Source organism: Rhyacophila brunnea, unplaced genomic scaffold (genome assembly GCF_057557595.1).
Source record: "Rhyacophila brunnea isolate RB1 unplaced genomic scaffold, BYU_Rbru_1.0 scaffold_16, whole genome shotgun sequence".
In the NCBI taxonomy this organism is placed as follows: Eukaryota; Metazoa; Arthropoda; class Insecta; order Trichoptera; family Rhyacophilidae; genus Rhyacophila; species Rhyacophila brunnea.
In genome coordinates this window covers 26,377,069-26,394,696 of record NW_028232816.1, presented here as the reverse complement: position 1 = coordinate 26,394,696, position 17,628 = coordinate 26,377,069, and positions in this window count along the sequence as shown.

Sequence of the window (17,628 nt, the reverse complement as noted above, 5' to 3'; positions counted from 1 at the left end):
TTTAAAATATATCGATGTAATGATCAATGTTAACGGTATTTTGAAATTTTGTTTAGGTAAAATAACATAACTATTGACATTACTTAATGCAAATAAAATATCAACCATGTGAATTGAACATTGACCTCACCGCAAACCTATATTTGGATTGTATTTGCATACTCGACTTCCTAAAGCAGTTTAATGAATAAAAAACCTACTGGTCAGTTGTCAGCACACATGGCTATCGTTGAAGATTTCCTCACGAAGTTCAGGCAACCGCAAGTCCTCGCCGAGGTTTATTCTTATCCGTATTGCATTCGGCATGCACTGCACTTGTAAATGCATAGCGCGATGCATTCATCCGCTGCACATGAATACAATATACCATAACTTAGGAACATTGATATATCCCATAATAAAACTCTATTTAATATTCTTGATATAGTGATCATAAAATTCTTTCTTGAACACACATAATAATGAAAACACCTCAGAAATTATATACCAACTAGAAAAAATATTCGGAAAAAATACGATGCTTAGCGCGACTCTAACCTGCTTCGTATTCGCGTTAATGTGCTTTACCAGTTGAGCCATGTGCGTATTAACTAATTACGACGAAAATCATCCGGACTCGATTCCAGTTGTGGTCACAACATATTTATGTGAACTAACCATTTCTCTTATTTAACGAATAATTCACAAAATTTGAGAATGTAACATTCTATATATTGAACATACATAACTTGAAAATACCTCAGATATATACCTACTAGAAAAAATTACATTTGAAAAACAATAATACGACGCCCGACAGGTATTCCTTAATTTAAAACACGAAAACCGATAGTAAAAAAATAACGCAATTTGATAAGCATTTCATGTAGGACCTACTAGTTAAAATTATCGTAATTAAGTAGGAGGCCCGTAGCTTAATTGGTTAAAACGTATTGGCGTGATATCAGTGGATATATAGGTTCAAATCTCGTCGGGCGTCATATTTTATTTTCAAATGTAATTTCTTCAGTAGGTATATTATCTGAGGTATATGAGGTATTTTCAAGTTATTAATAATATGTTCGACGTTTGTGTAGTTTTCTCAATGCCTGGGTGTTTGTGTTTCATTCACTTCTATTACCCACTGCACTACTTGATCACTACTCTACTATCATTGGGCCTCGTGAGCTATTTTAGTGTTGACAAAAAGAAAGAATAGATGACTAGCAGTATTACATGCATCTCATTCTAATATAAACAATAGTGAAATTCACTTTAGTAAACACACTATATCTCAGCACTGTACGAAATTCTTGCCATGTCAATAAAAATATACGAACAGTGTACGTTAGTGGGTATACTGAATTCAAAAGTATTAATCAATTGATTCTGTTAACCACTGATAAAGCGTGGATTAACTCTATTAATTTATAATTATTCATTTATTATGGAGTTTGCATTCTTACACCATTAAATATTTTAATAATTATCAGGAAATCATTTTTATTAATGAAAACAATCATAATGGTGGAACCCGGTGTGACGTAACTAAATAAGAGTTTAGTAATTAACATGTGCATTTTATTTTGACGTTATTTCGATTTAACGTAACTCGTTATACTATGCATCTCGGGCATAGTCTTAAACTATGTATTATTAAGAATTCATTGAACGTATTCTCATTTTGAATTCACGAAAATTTAAATTTAGAGCACTCAATGAAAATGTCGTGTGGTAAAACTAACACATAATTATCATGGAAGCTTTCATGTGACGTGTCCCTATAGGCTAAATAGCGGTGAATGGAATTTTTATTTTGATACAAAATAAATGAAATAATTCATATCTCTCTGAAAGAGTTGTAAAAGGTGCATTGACTTGGAAGGATCATCGCTTACTACGCGATGAGAATTTTCTATGAGCCGTATCGTAAACATTAAAAGGATTTCCGTACGGAAAGTGAGAAAAAGTGATTATCTCGCCAGTGAGAAGTGTGAAAATAAAATTCATAACTTTAATGGTACTAAATGTCAAATCTTTTATCAAACTTAACAATAGAAAAAAACCTATAAGTACCATTTTATAAAGTCACTAGCTGACCCAGCAAACGTTGTTCTGCCATATAAATTATTTCTAGTGAATATTTTGGTTGTTAAATAAAAAATAACGAATGTATCGTAAGTGTGTGGGGATGGGATCTATGACAGAAAGAGGAATGGAGCGCTGTAGACGATGACCGCCGATAAAAACAAAAAAACACCAGCCATTCATTTTCTCAATTCAAAATGAGTAATGATGTTCATAATGAATGAATTACCTGTGACAGGATCTCGTTGTTTAATGTTTATGCAATATCCGTCTTGTCCCTACCAGAAAATTAGCGGATATTGGAGAGCGTCGTATGAACGGTGTGTGTCAGCGATGAACTCCAGATTATTGTTTCTTCTTCGAATCACGAATTCTCGCGTCGATGTGCGGTCGCCAACCATGATTCCAGTAATGTCGTAAAAAACAGGTGCATTGAATCGACGCACGTGCTCTCCAGCTGATGTTTTATCAGGATTGATGACAATGGCGTGATTGTCACTTTGCAATTCGTGCATGTGTGCTTTGAAGAATTTCAATAATTCATTGTGCTCATTCAATAGGGCGTCCAGTTCGCCGACGATACGCCTGGCATTAGGCGAATTAAGGTTATTGTAGCCGCAACGTGCACCCACACGATTGATGTCCTCACCGCCCATGAAGTAGATTTGTAAAAAAAAATGTGGTTCGTTTGGCATTGGCAGCAATAAGCCTACTTTGTGGTATACCTGGCCTTTGATTTTGAACGTAGAATGGAATTGTTAACCATTTGCCGGAGTATTATGAACTATTTCTGTTGCTCCGAACGAAGTCATTTGGAAACATGAATTGAATGTGCGAATGGACTTCAGGAACAGGTTTGAATCTGGAACCGTGCCGATGAGCAAGCCGTTCAATGGTTCTGGTGGTATCTCAATTTCTGATAGTTGCACTTTTCCTGATGTGCAACACATCCCGGCTGACTCATGTTTGAATTTGAGCGCATGACAATGGAGACATTCTTTGTCCATAGCACTATCAGCACTTTCGGATGAGCGGAATATTCAAAATCTGGCTCGTACTCGAATGCGAGACGAAGAAATGAAGCGGATGTAAATGCTCGATGTACTTGTTGGCGTTGTCAATCATTTGCTCTGCGTGTGTTGACCACGAACTGGCGCGCTTGGCTCCGTTCCAATTGTCGTTGTTGATTTCGTTCAGCTCGTGCCTCTTGTGATTGAGATGCACGCAATTGCGACATGCTCACACGCACGTTTTTATTATCTTGTTGGATTTGTTCGTCTGTTCTTTCTGCTCTACTATTTCGCATGTTTGTGGCTTTATTCGTTCGACGGCCCAAATGGCCCCCTTGCGTCTTGCTGGCATTGTGCACTGTAATACACGCACACAAAAATAGATAAATTAAAATAAATCGTACAAAACTTTGCACGCACTGCGTTGTGATATGCCGAATGAAATGTCAAAATGACGCGACGCTTTTCTTGAATTCTTCTCGCACGTAGCGCCATCTGTCATTCAACAACATAAATAATTTTGTTCTGTTTGAAATACGAACGACGGTTAAATTTGTTCATACAAAAATAATAAAATCGCAATTAAAAAAATGGGAGGGTGGGGGTAGGAGGGTAAAAATTTGGGGTTATAGGTATTTTCTGATGCCAAATAATAAAAAAAATACAAAAAAAAATGTCAAAAAAATAAAAGAAAATTTTTTCTGGATAGAGATACCCTAATCACCTAGCGGTATGAAATATACTTGTTGACCTATTCTCATACCTAATAAATATACATAAAAAAAATCATAAAAATCGGTCGAGCCATTTCGGAGGAGTTCGACCACAAACATCGTGACACGAGATTTTTATATATATAGAAATATATTTATTCGCATACACGCCAAGACGAAAAATTAAAACAAAAGAAAGTTGATTGAAAATTCAAATCCAATTTCAAACACATTCGAATTACATACAACTAAACTTAATAATAAACAATTCATATTCGGCAGAATAAAATAAAATAATTACAAAAAGAACTTTTTATACACCACGTTTTTAAATTTTCTGTTGAATCATATAAACTTGACAATTCTATGTGTTAATAAAAACGTTTTATTGTACTTGGTAGAAATACTGAATATACAGAGAATACTGAAATGTCATTTTGACCTTTCATATTGATTTCCATAGTAACGCACGTATATATTAATAATTTAGTTGCTAGGACCTCCTTAGCAACCAATAATAATAACTTTCCATACAAAATAGAATTAACTAAAAATTAATTCAATTCTGCTTAAAAATGGCTAAAAGCATTAAAAGAATGGATTGTCGTCGTGTTCTGATATATTCCAAAAGTTTCAAATGTCTAGCTAGTCGGGAAGTTAGTTAAAAATCTTCAATCGTCCAATACAAATCTTGGACAAACAAGAAAAAATCTGTACTGGACAAACAAGAATACGAGCTAATAAAAACGTGGTAATAAAACAGTACGTTCTCATTCGAGTTAATTTAAGGATCTGTTTCGTATGGTTGGAAGGCTATTGCGTAGTGACAATATTTAAACTGTAAGTTGATAGGTAGGTACATGCATCACTGGGTAAACTATTTTTTTTATTTAATGAATGGAGTGATTCTGACACCGGTTAGTAATTAAGGTAATACAATACTTTGATTTAAAAAAGCTGATTGCCAATAAGTAAAGCAATTTATAAAGCGCTCCAGAGAGTATTGTAAAAAAATGAAACACAAAATTAATGGGAACTGGTTTCGAGTGTGGAGAAATATGGGATAAACTTAAACACGTGTTAAAGAATGTATCATAATATACCTACATTAAACTCTGTCACATAAACGAAAATCGCATCTAATATTTGAAGACGGTTAACGCGCTTTGTGTTTTTTGGGTTGGATCATAAAATAATATAAATAGCCCGGCTACGAAACTCTTTTTCACGGCAACTGCCTTTCACATTTATATTTTATTAAAATGTTCTGTAGAAATAACCACCGGTTAACTTCGTGGCAATTAGATAGGATACGAATAGCTTAGTGGTCACCGCATTTGGGCGCGAATCTCGGGGGGCGCAGGTCCAAATCCACCTGGGTGTCGTTTTTTTTTTCAAAAAGATTTTTTCTATTGGTTAGCTATATATTTTTCAGAAGTGTTTATGTACATCATTGGATAATTATTAGGTACACGTAATTTTTATTACTGTCTATGGTTTACGGTTATTTAATTACAAAAATCTTTTAATTGCTAATGGGTACCTATAAGTAATAATAAGAAGTAGGTGGGCAATGGGGGTCATAGTGTATAGATAAGTACTTGTTAGTCATACAGGACTTAGAAGGTATTAATAATAATATGATATGAAGTAGAATAATAATTATATGATTTAACAGGGTATTTTCAATTATTTGCTTGAAGGCTGATAATGAAAAGCCTCCAACTTTAGTGAAATTTTCCGATCTGCTAAGATAATTTTCTGGTAGATGGCACGATATTCATACAAAAACAATACGTGTGAAATTACAGCCACTGAACGCGTGAGTATTGGTAGGTACTAAAAATACAACGTAGCGAATTTATATAGCAACAACTATTATATTATTATATTACGTATCGATGTATCTGTTAGTTTGTTATAAGGCCGACTTGTAACTAAACTTTATTTATTAAATTTACTTTTACTATTTTCTACTGTTATGTTGATAGTTTAAGAATTCCATTCCCTGGCGAATTCACGCACTCGGCAGATAATTTGCCTAATTCACGAATAAGGCAACAGGCTTGATTTTTCATGATTTAGGCAAAATTTTGCCCATTTCATGTAATAGTCAATTTCGCACATTCGGCGTAACATATACGTCACTGATACACTGCTGTTTCATTGCTACTACAAATCATTGGCATGTTGTAGTATATAAACGATTTTTAAAAAAGACACAAATTAATAACAACAACATAATTAATGATAAACTTCGCATAACCACATCATATAATATAATCGCTATTAATTTAAGAGTAAGTAGGTACTTTATTGTTATATTGTTATATAAATATAACTTATTTCGGTAGTTCCCCTTAGTACTACAGAAAACTTTAATTACACCATCAAAGCTGACTGCAAATTGAGATTGTTAAACAAATAACCACCGATCGTAGGCGTTTCAAATATTTCATTAGCGGCATGAGAGAATTACGCCGTTTTAGGCTCCAACCCCCAATAGGAATTTTCATTAAGCCATCGAACGAAATGCAAATAACGGGGTATAATATACCATATCTATCATATTGCGTTCTACGCTTCGTACAACGTTTACGTTACGTACAAACGTAAGTACTAATATATAAATTTACTAGTGAAATTGCCTGTCATCACGGAGCATATCGGGATTCATGTATACGTGAAAATAAACGACATGACAAACTACGACGTTATGTAAGTTCAATACATTTAAAAAAAAATTCGCAGTCAATCGAGCCGCAAAATGCAGTCGCGCCAAAAATAATTGTGGATTATATAAAATTATCTGAAAACACAAACACTATTTTACTAGTGAAATTGCCTGTCATCACGGAGCATGACGGGATTCATGTATACGTGAAAATAAACGACATGACAAACTACGAAATTATGTAAGTCCAATACAACATTTAAAAAAAACTCGCAGTCGATCGAGCTGCAAAATGCAGTCGCGCCAAAAATAATTGTGGATTACTTATATAAAATTATCTGAAAACACAAACACTATTCATCACACATTTTTTTGGAAACTGCAGTTACGACTGCAGTATGCGGTCGGTACGAAAATTACATAAATAAATATTATGTAGGTACCAGGCATGTGCAACTTTAAGTCGGCTGTGATCTAGTATCAAAAATGGTAGTGATCTATCACACTCTCCCAATAGCATTCTTGAACTTAACAAAATGTATTATATTTGACTGACGACACTAAGGCATTGCAAATTAAAGAACATACAGAAATATTTAAATTTCCATTAATTATAAAGTTTTAGACACTCATCGTCAAATTATTTGTCTATGTTGCAAAGAGCCTATCGCGTGACGGTAAAGATAAATACGCGCTTCACTTATTCTATTTCTCTTACTGCAATGAGAATCAAGTAATACGATGAGGTCACACGGGCTTCCTAAATGTCAATTTAAAAACTTCTTTCAAGTACGCTGATTAAGTAAATAAAAATTTAAGGTTAATGTTAATGCTTCTTTTTCAAAGTCTCAATGAAATCATATTATATTACAATTGAATTTACCTACACACATTTTACATTTTTACAGCTCAATTAATTTAATTATATGTATATACGAACCTATTTGATACACAACGCATATATCGACGGTAGTTTATCATATTTATGTATTGAGGCTATTAATTGTTACAATGAGTTAACCGTCTAAACTCTCAAAAAGAGGCAACAGCTTTATCAGCCCATCTCTTGGCTGTGTTAACTTTTAGAGCGAGATAGACAGTTTTTACAGTTTAGACGGCTAACTTATTTTAACAATTATAATAGATACCTCAATACATAAATACGATGCATTACCGTCGATAGCCGCTGGTAGCTGCTTTGCGTATAGAATAGACCCACTGGAGTTTTTTCATTTCCAGATGTGCTATAAATTGCATTATAATATAGCTACTTATTATAACAATTAAATGTCTCAATACATAAATAATATGATAAAGTGAAATATTTATCACTTTAATCGTACATAGCCGCCTTGTATATAGAATAGACCCAATGCTGCAATCGACGCATTTCAAATGCCTATTCCATAGTTTTAATCTAAAGATATAGTTTTACATTAATGATAAGATATGTTTTGTACACAAATACACTTGCATAAAATTGTAATAAAATAGCTACTAGGAGCTTACAACTTTACTTCAGTCATATCGTTATCCATTTTTTTTTTTAAATAAAACATTTCTTAAAATAATATTACAGTATAGAAGTCTGAAGTCGTACGGTCATTGGCATCGGTTTCTTTGGTGTGATGGGACGATCAAGTCACACGTTGGATAATACTAAATAAATATGGATATATATATATATTATGTATTGTTATTAATTATTATTACTAATTTAAAAGCAATAATTCGTTTGCTCATTTGGAAATTGTGTCTAGTATGCCCACCTATGTGATTGTATAGGTTGCGGGTTCAAATGCCGTGGCTGGATAAAAACACATCGACTGCTCCAAGCCAAAAGAGCGCAAGTTAAATTTTGGTGATTTTTTATTTAAATATCAGGTTAAGTTTACAAAAAAAAAAATATTTACACACTGGCAAAAGGGCATTCTTCATAGATGATTGCAGACAGAGTTACCATTTTCCAATTTGAATGAATAAGAACGTATCTACCACTGACGTAACGTAGGTACCAAAATTAAAATGATTATAATAAACAAATAATGGAAAAAAAACAATTTGGTATTTTGTATTTTTTCTTGGACAGCCAAAATGATATAACTGATTAAAAAAGTCTAATTGCAAATAAATTAATTAATTAACACTACATCTTCCAATACTATTCCACCATAAATTTAAGTAAAAACTCCAATACTAAGAAAGAAGTTGTAAATATATTATTTTATTTTAAAGTAAAATACTAGTAAAATAATTGACATATACATTTGTAAATTGACCCCTATTAATAAGTTATCATTTTTTTATGTAATGAATGATTCTGGCAGAATAAAATTTTATAGTAATTATATTTTTGACAGACTTCGTTCATGCGTCAATGGTTATCTTATCACGTAACACACAGCTGACAAAAATAATATTATTTTTTTTATATCTATATTTTGTGCTCAGACATGATGAAAATACATAGTCAAAGTGCAAACATCAAAGGGCGAACATTTCGACATCATAAACAAACTATTACTTAGTGCATATTTCAGGATTTTTCTTATTAAAAATCCTAAAATTGTATACTGATATCTTCGATCACTATTTCAACTTACGTTCAATCTGGTACCTACATATTGGATATCCCTGACGTGAGACGATGAAGACTTATTTATTTGTATTTATTACACCATTCACAGCTGTCCCCTCCCCTCTCGGACCCTCACCGCGCGATATATTTCGATAAATCGGACAGGCAACCGGTCCTGCTCCGTTATTCAATCCAGCAAACTAACAATAACATTGAAAACACTCGCTACAGAACGCCTACACTTCATTCAAAACGTAGTAATATATTATATTGTCATTTACTTGTTTATCTTCTTTGGTATACCTACTAAATTTTTTTACTAAATTACCGTCCAGCACTAGACCGTAACATCTCGAAAAATGCAGTTTTTAGTTAACAAGACAACACAGCTAGTATTTTTACTATTCAATCCTCTGTCCAACGGTAATACTGGCGTATCTTTATTATTTTTATTCTTGAGTAATGTTATTCACATAAATACAGGCTTATTTCAAATTTAATTATGTAGGTATATATGCACTAGAGTAGATTGTAGTAAAATACACATTACAAATATACATTCATATTATTAGTTTTAACTTACATCTATGTAACTAAATCAATTATATCAATCAATTTTTTTATATATACAAATTTATATATATATATTATCTCTATTTCTTCCAGATACTTCCAGATACAGATGTTGTGCTTTGTCTTGCGTACTTCCCGGGTCTTTTCGGATGTTACGGTACTAAAAATTCTCTATAACTCCTTAGTTAGAAGCAGACTTGAGAGTGGATCTATCGTTTGGGCCCCGCATCAGTTGAAGTACGGCCTTATGGTGGAGAGAGTCCAAAAGAAATTTTTGAGACTCCTTTACTTTCGGCTGTATGGATATTATCCGTGGCTCTATCCGACTGATTTTCTCTTAGGGATGCTTACATACTGTAGCTTCAAATTTAGAAGGGATCTTTATTTAGCTACATATTTTTTCAGACTTATACGCGGCGTAATTGTAAACTCTGCCATTCTTGGTGGTGTTGGCTTGTGTGTCTCTGATAATTACCTTAAGAATCGAGGACATCCGTTGTTTGTTCTCCCACGGTGCAGAACTAACCTGCCATTAGTAATGCCAATTGGGAGGGCAATAACCATGTTTAATGAAATCGCTTTGGATATTGATATATTCCACTTACGTGAGGGTGAATTTAGGTGGACGTTGTTTTATAAGTTTTTAAGATTGGGTCTATCAAGGTTCACTCTGTGTACTTCCATCTACTTTTATTTTATTTTGTTATTTTATTTTATTTCTTTTCTTATTTTATATCATATTCTATTACTTATTGTATTATTAGCTCACACTTCTCTGTATTTTTATTTTTAAAAATTATTAACACTTATTTTTATGTCATGTCGTGAACGCTTTGAATTTATAATATTTTATGTTCATTATATGTAAAATAAATTTGATTTGATTTGATTTGAGATGTAAGGCCAGCGCCTTACGTACTGTGCCATGAAAGCCGCCTATCTAATTGACATTAACTAATTAACATGTGTATAGTACTATTACGGATTATAAAGAGAATGGCATGGAAGAAAAATTAGTTTTATATGATAATAACCTAATAAAAATACATTTTGATATTGAAAAAATCATCAAAGACTAGATAATAATCAGGGAACAGCGAGAACTCAGAAATAATGGGAACTGAAATACCGAACGAATGTGGAGTAACAGGCAACCGATATCGAGTGTGGACAATGACATTATTAATGAACAACGCACTCAATACAGTAGCTAGCAAGTAAATTCGCGCATAGCAACATTCGCACATGTATAGGTAGACGTCACGCAATTTCCATTATGCGATATCACGCATCGGGAATTTATAGCAATATCACCTTTATTGTAGTAGCGTTATAACAGTGTTTTTAGTGTCAATGTTCATTTGAGTGAACCCGTTCGAACCGAACCATTCGGCAGACCAGACAAAAAACATCGGGAATTTATAGCAATATCACCTTTATTGTAATGGCGTTAGGACAGATTATGCCATTCGGCAGACCCGGCAAAAAAGTGAGTGTCATTGTTTTTCCACATGCTTTGTCCATATTAATGTCATTGAGTGTGGAAGAATATGAGATAAACTTAAACAGATGTCAAGAATACGCGTATCCTTCATTTTGACAACTGCTCTCGGTTTATGCACTGACACTGGCACTCATTCAATATTGGTGTATTTGAAGTTTGCAACACACACTATTACACGTCTATAATTTGTGGTTCATTTTTGTAGTACACTGACAGTCACACAACCAAAACCCTGCGTCAAAATGTAGTGTATTAGGTGATAGCCTATCGGAATTCTATTTATTAATCTATTCTGTGGTCGTTATGTTGACAGCTGTTTCGTTATATAATAAAAATTCATTATCATAATGATATATTACAATCATGGCCCCCACATCCTGAAGCGGGCCCCCAGGCTAAGATCTTTGGCGGGCACCCCTATTTATCGCTAAGGATAAAGGCAGTGTGAGAGTAGCGTTTTCCAGTTTAGTGTTTGAGTATAGCCTATCGGAATTCTATTTATCAATCTGTTCTGTGGCGGCAACGAACGTTAAGTTTATAGTAAACAGTTTTGTTGACTAGAAATAGATATGATACCTATTTGGAAATATAAAAAATCTCTCGTTTAATAATTTTTGTCATACTGTTTTTAGATAATATTGCAGTGGCGAAGGGTGACTTTTGGAAAGAGGTAGGCTGTGGAGATCTGATAAAAAGAGCACACTCGTTAGGTATACTTACGAGAATAGTACGATATTTACTACTAATGAATAGGTACACACTAGTAAATGACAACGACACACTAATTCAATGAAACTTCAAAAACTCGATGTGTTTAAATTACGTATTTTTCAAAACATGTATACCCATCAAAAATCATTAGATAAAATTAATTTTTATTTATAAAAACAATCTATACTTACTTATTTATTATTATTCAATTAAACGCCGTTGAAATTATTTTTTTAATTATCTAATTATAATGATTTTGGACAAAGTGCGCAGTCGTGACAACATTATTATGCGCGAATGTTTTAGGCTCTGCGATAGGAGCTTAACTTATTTCGTACAAATCAGCAGACTTTCTGAGGTTACGAGACGTAAAGTCCATACGAAAAAAATTCAGAATTATTTCACACATAATCGGAGATTTATTTACGTCGAGACGTCGCGGCGTTTACTATTTATTTACGGCGCCCTGTGGTATATTTTTTAATACATTTGCAGTTGTTTGTAAACTGTGTCATACTGTAATACATTCCAACATATACGACATCTCTCGTTGGCAAAATAAATTATTTTTATATAACATATAATAATGAAGTGATTAAGTATATAAATATGTCAATATGCAATTAAAAAATATTTTTCTTAAGAAGGTAGGCTTTAAATAATCGCCTAGTATGGAGTCTTCGCCACTGTAATATTGTGTACATATTGACGAATATAGTATTTTTTTAATAGATTGCATTTAATTGCATATTTCGTAATTGCTTCGATAAAACGTAATAATATGGATTACTACACTCTCCGTTAAGTTTATACGTAGATATTTGTTTCATTATTGTATACCGTAAATCTTGGCGAGAAATAAACGTAAATGTTTACCGCCTTCTCTATAAAAGATTTATGTTTTAAGACATTCTAAGAAGTGCATTTTTGTTGCTTTGATCTCCATCTGTAACTTACTTATTTCATCCGTAAAGGAATTTGCTTGCGTGTCGATTGTTTACAAAGTATCGTGATGATAATGTGTGATTTAGTTAATGAACGCTGTTCAAGGGTTCACGTTTCTGATTATTTACGTCGTGAAATGATGCCACATACTGTAAAGGCGTAAAGATTTTACGAAGGCTAGAAAATTGAATTAACTTGGAAATATTTGCATCTAATATGAAATCATTAAATAATAATCAATAATAATACTACATTCAAGAGGTGTAAAATCGTCAATACTGGGAAAACAATGGAAACGTATTGGAAATTAAATTAAGTTAACTAATGAGATAATACATCAATGATATCAGTCTTTAAAGAGTTATATTAGTTAAACAAGTATTATTAGCGATAGGGGTTTTTTTACAAACACTTCAACTATCCATAATTAATTGTTTGTTATTTTTTATTGTGATCCTTGACTTAGTAAGTACGTGATAAAATTTTTACCTACTTTATTGTATTAATATATTAAATAAGTTAGAATTAATTGTATTCGTTTTCACTGTGTATTTCCCTTTTTTTGGTGAGTGCACATAGTGCCTGAAGATGCCGAAAGGCGAAACCCAGGTCGCAAGAAACGACTCAAATGGAATAGTATAAAACTTAAATCCATTAGAATTTAAATTCAAATTCCATCAAGTACCTTCGGTCGATAGTATTACTAATACTTATCCCGTCAAATCATGTGTCCATGTCCAATCCTAGTGAGATCATATGGGCCTCCACAGAGTGGAGGTTTGTATTAAACAGATCTTTTTGTAATAAGATTTTTTACGAGAATGGATGTCAGCCACTTGCTCAACATATTAGGTCCATACGACTCATACACAAATTTAAAAACATTATGTGTACTTGCCAGACCCAGGATTCAAACCTGGGACCCACGACGCCGTATACTTACATAATTTTATGCAAATATTATAAAATAGTACGAACAATTGAAATAATTGCATACATTATATTATTTTTCTGTAAGTTTAAAAAAAACTGTGTAGTTGGATCTTAAACATTTAATAATTCCCTAAGTAATAATTATAATATCGTCGATGTTTTGTAAAAAGGGCGAATTAACCAAAATGCTACTTTACAGGAGGAGGATTTTTAACTTTTGACATTTATTTGTTTTTTACCTGTAGATGATTATAAATATCTAACAAGTTTATAATAAAGCTTAGAAAGAATACCTTCATTATAATAGGTATTATTATAAAATATTTTTAAAGGCCTAATATGTCACATTTGCTTTTTATTTCGTAATTTTAATTAATTTAAATTTAGTCGATTATCGTTTTTAAGTACTTTCCGGTGGAGATAAAAATTCGCCGTTTTTACACAACAAAGCTAGTGGGGTACATATTGTATTTTCATTAAAATCTCGATTTCGCCAAAATGGTTGATTCGCCCTTTTTACAAAACACCGACGATATAGATTCCTCAGTACAGTACAAGTATTTACTTGGTCTACTATTATACGTTTACCAACATTTTGCATAATTCACTTCTCAGTGTTTATATCAAACTGGTATAGTAACTCGTTAGTAAGTAGGTATTGCGGTTAGAGATCAAGGATTCAATACAATGCTGGTACTTATTAGACACTGGCACAATTCCCGAAATGCTGTTTCCGTTTAACATGAAAACTTTGTACGACAATAATGTACGTATATTATATTATTTAAGTATAATTTAATATCAGTTGAAACTCTTGATACAACCCACCAATACTATACAAATTCTCAATATAATATATTTGAACATAGTTAGGTCGGTATTAACATCATGGCCCACACAAGGGGGGGCTGACAGGGCTCTAGCCTAGGGGCCCGCCGTGATTGGTCAACCAGTTAAGTGAGAAAAACACACCACAAATACGCTCGAATAGTAAAATAAAAATCGCCTGCGGTGCTATTTTCTTCATGATATATTTTCATTTTAAAATTCATGGCTTTACGATGCAATTTGATGTGATAACATGATGATTGATATTATAATTAAATGATAATTCATGTGTAGAATTTTATTTTATAATTATTTTAAGTGTGTCTCTTGACTTATAAAATGACTATTTACCCGATATGGCGAAGGGTTGCATGTTACTTGGCTACTATAAAAGGAGGTCGCGCTTCCCAGTCGACATGACGTCATATGACATCATTGTGACGTACTACCGGAGTGATAAAAGCACTCGAGAAAATAACGCTGGTCAGACAGCGGAGTTATTCATTGTCACCATACACATATAGGTGTTTCATCATAATATTATCTACGGTGAGCATGCGCTGGGCGGCATGCCTCGAGCGTGTATTGGCTGACGTCACAACTACGTCATGTCGTCTGGTGACACACGAGTCGATAGTTAGGAAATCGCGGTGCAGTGCTTCATAATAAATGATGAGTGTCGACAACTCAGTAAATCAATTGGATTTATTTATAAATCGCTGAAAAAACACAAATTCACATTACCTCTGGGGATCCGCAGAAACCATTTGAGGTACACTATTGTCGAAAATCACACTGGCCTTGAGCTTAGCGATAAGCCATACATCCTGGCATGTGGGCCCGCGTCAGGTTGTAGGGGCCATGGCTAACATTCACTAATTATCCCCCCTTCGGTTATCAGGTTACCGCATTGCATTCGATGACGATCAATTACTACATGGGAATTCAAAATTCAGTGGAACGGCCTGAATATAATCGGCTTTGGTATGCGATTTGTTTTCTCGTTTTTCTCACCGATGGCTTTCCCTTCCACACAAAATCGTCTCTGGTTAAGGATAGTACATGATAGTACAGCAGGCTTCGTAAGTAAAATTACATAGAAAAATAAAGGGTTATATTAGAGATTTGCCAAATACTGGGTATGACTTGTTTTCGGAGAGGGTTCAAAATGTAGGTGGTGAACAAAGTGGATTACTTTAATTTCGAGTCTTTTAATTACTCAGGTATTCCATTTCACTGCAATTCCTAGTGTTGCATAATTAAACAATTCTGTTTTTAATTTAGTGTTTAACTCCTTTGAGATACAAAGTAATGTCCTTTTAATATCCATCTAAAATAATATTGTAGACACAACTGTTCAAACGCCGGTCGAGTTTTGTATGACAAAAATGCTACGTGTTATTTATTATTTATACCACGCACAACAGGCCCTAATTGAATCACAAAAGATGTTTTTGATATACGACTACCGAGAAATTCTGTACGTGGACAAATACCAAGAAGTAATATCAGTATACATTATCCAAAGAGCCTAAAACCAAGAAAGAATGTATATAGTAACTGTCATTTATCATTAAATATTAAGAACAAAATACTCTAAATTTTAAACTTGCTAATATCCCTATACATCAATGTTTTTTAACATTTTGACTACTTAGTTTGAACTACATTTATGTGTATTCGGAGGTAGAAAATATAAATGAAAGATGATAGAAACGCTTAAAACTTTTTTTTAATACACCACTGTGTAGACAAAGATTCCCCTAACAGTAATTATTATTACGTTATTCGATCGAACGTGGGAAAAAATAGGCTTCGATAACTGCGTTCCTGTGAGCATTTTATTTCAAGGACAAAGAAATGCATGATTCACATCCAATATATAATGCAAGTGAATTAAAATTTGATATAATGCTAATTATGATATACTTGATTATTTGATAGGTGTCACTTGCGTTTCGTAAGCTGACACTACGTGTAGCGGCGATCCTCATTAAATAAATATCTATTTTCGATGGCTTAAGATTAAGCCTGCCCGACGAGAGGTTTAGCATAAACACGTGCACTTTAGTTTATTTACTGTCTAGGTATGGATAACGGAGATGGTACTATATTATGTAACTATGCAAGCAATCGTATTGTTCACTTGAATTGTTTGTTACGTACACCGAACACACCTATAGTTATTACTAAAATCTGGCAAAGAAAAGTTTATTTTACAATATTTTTGTGTGAGGACTGTGAGGGGGATGAAAACATGTGTGCGGACAAATTTTGGTAGGTGTGCGCGCGCACAAGCAAGCAAGCACATAACATGTGGGTAACCGGATAAAACAGAACATGAAGAAACAGAACGGTGATAAAACAGAACTATGACAATTCAGAACTATGGAAATTGATTGATACGGCGTATTGACAATTATTTTTTTTAAATTTATACTTACAACAATTTAAGAAATGTTATATTTTTCCTTATGTTTTAAATTGTCATAGTTCTGTTTATCGCTGTTCTGTTTTGTCACCGTTCTGTTTATTGCTGTTTTCTTCAGGGCTTGAAATAGACCGGAGCATAGTTCCGGTTCGTTAAATCCTCAAAATTATCACTCCCTCTCGTGGAAAAAATAATTTAACCGTCTACTAGCTGGGCCATATAACACAAAATCAAACACTTATTTTAATAAAATATACATAAAATTAGATACTTACATAATAAATGTTAATATTGTTGGAAAATTGTCGAACGTTCCGGTTTGTAAACGTTTTCATTTCGAGCGCTGGTTCTGTTATATTTTATGCTATTTAGTTTATTCGTGTTCTGTTTATTCATAGAACCTAACATTTGTGGGAAAATCATTTATATTGAGGAAGTCTCGTGTTGCATTTCATTTGTTCTTTTTACAACACATTTATAATAAAAATGACAATTAAACAGATATAATATAAATTATGATACCCTGGCCATTTCAAGCTTATAATAAATTTATAATATAATAATATAATAACCAGGTATGTATGTAGGTGCGTTTGACATTTACTGCAAAAATAACATGGCAGCGTAAAGCCGCGCCTTTTGCGTCTCTCAGTGCAATTAG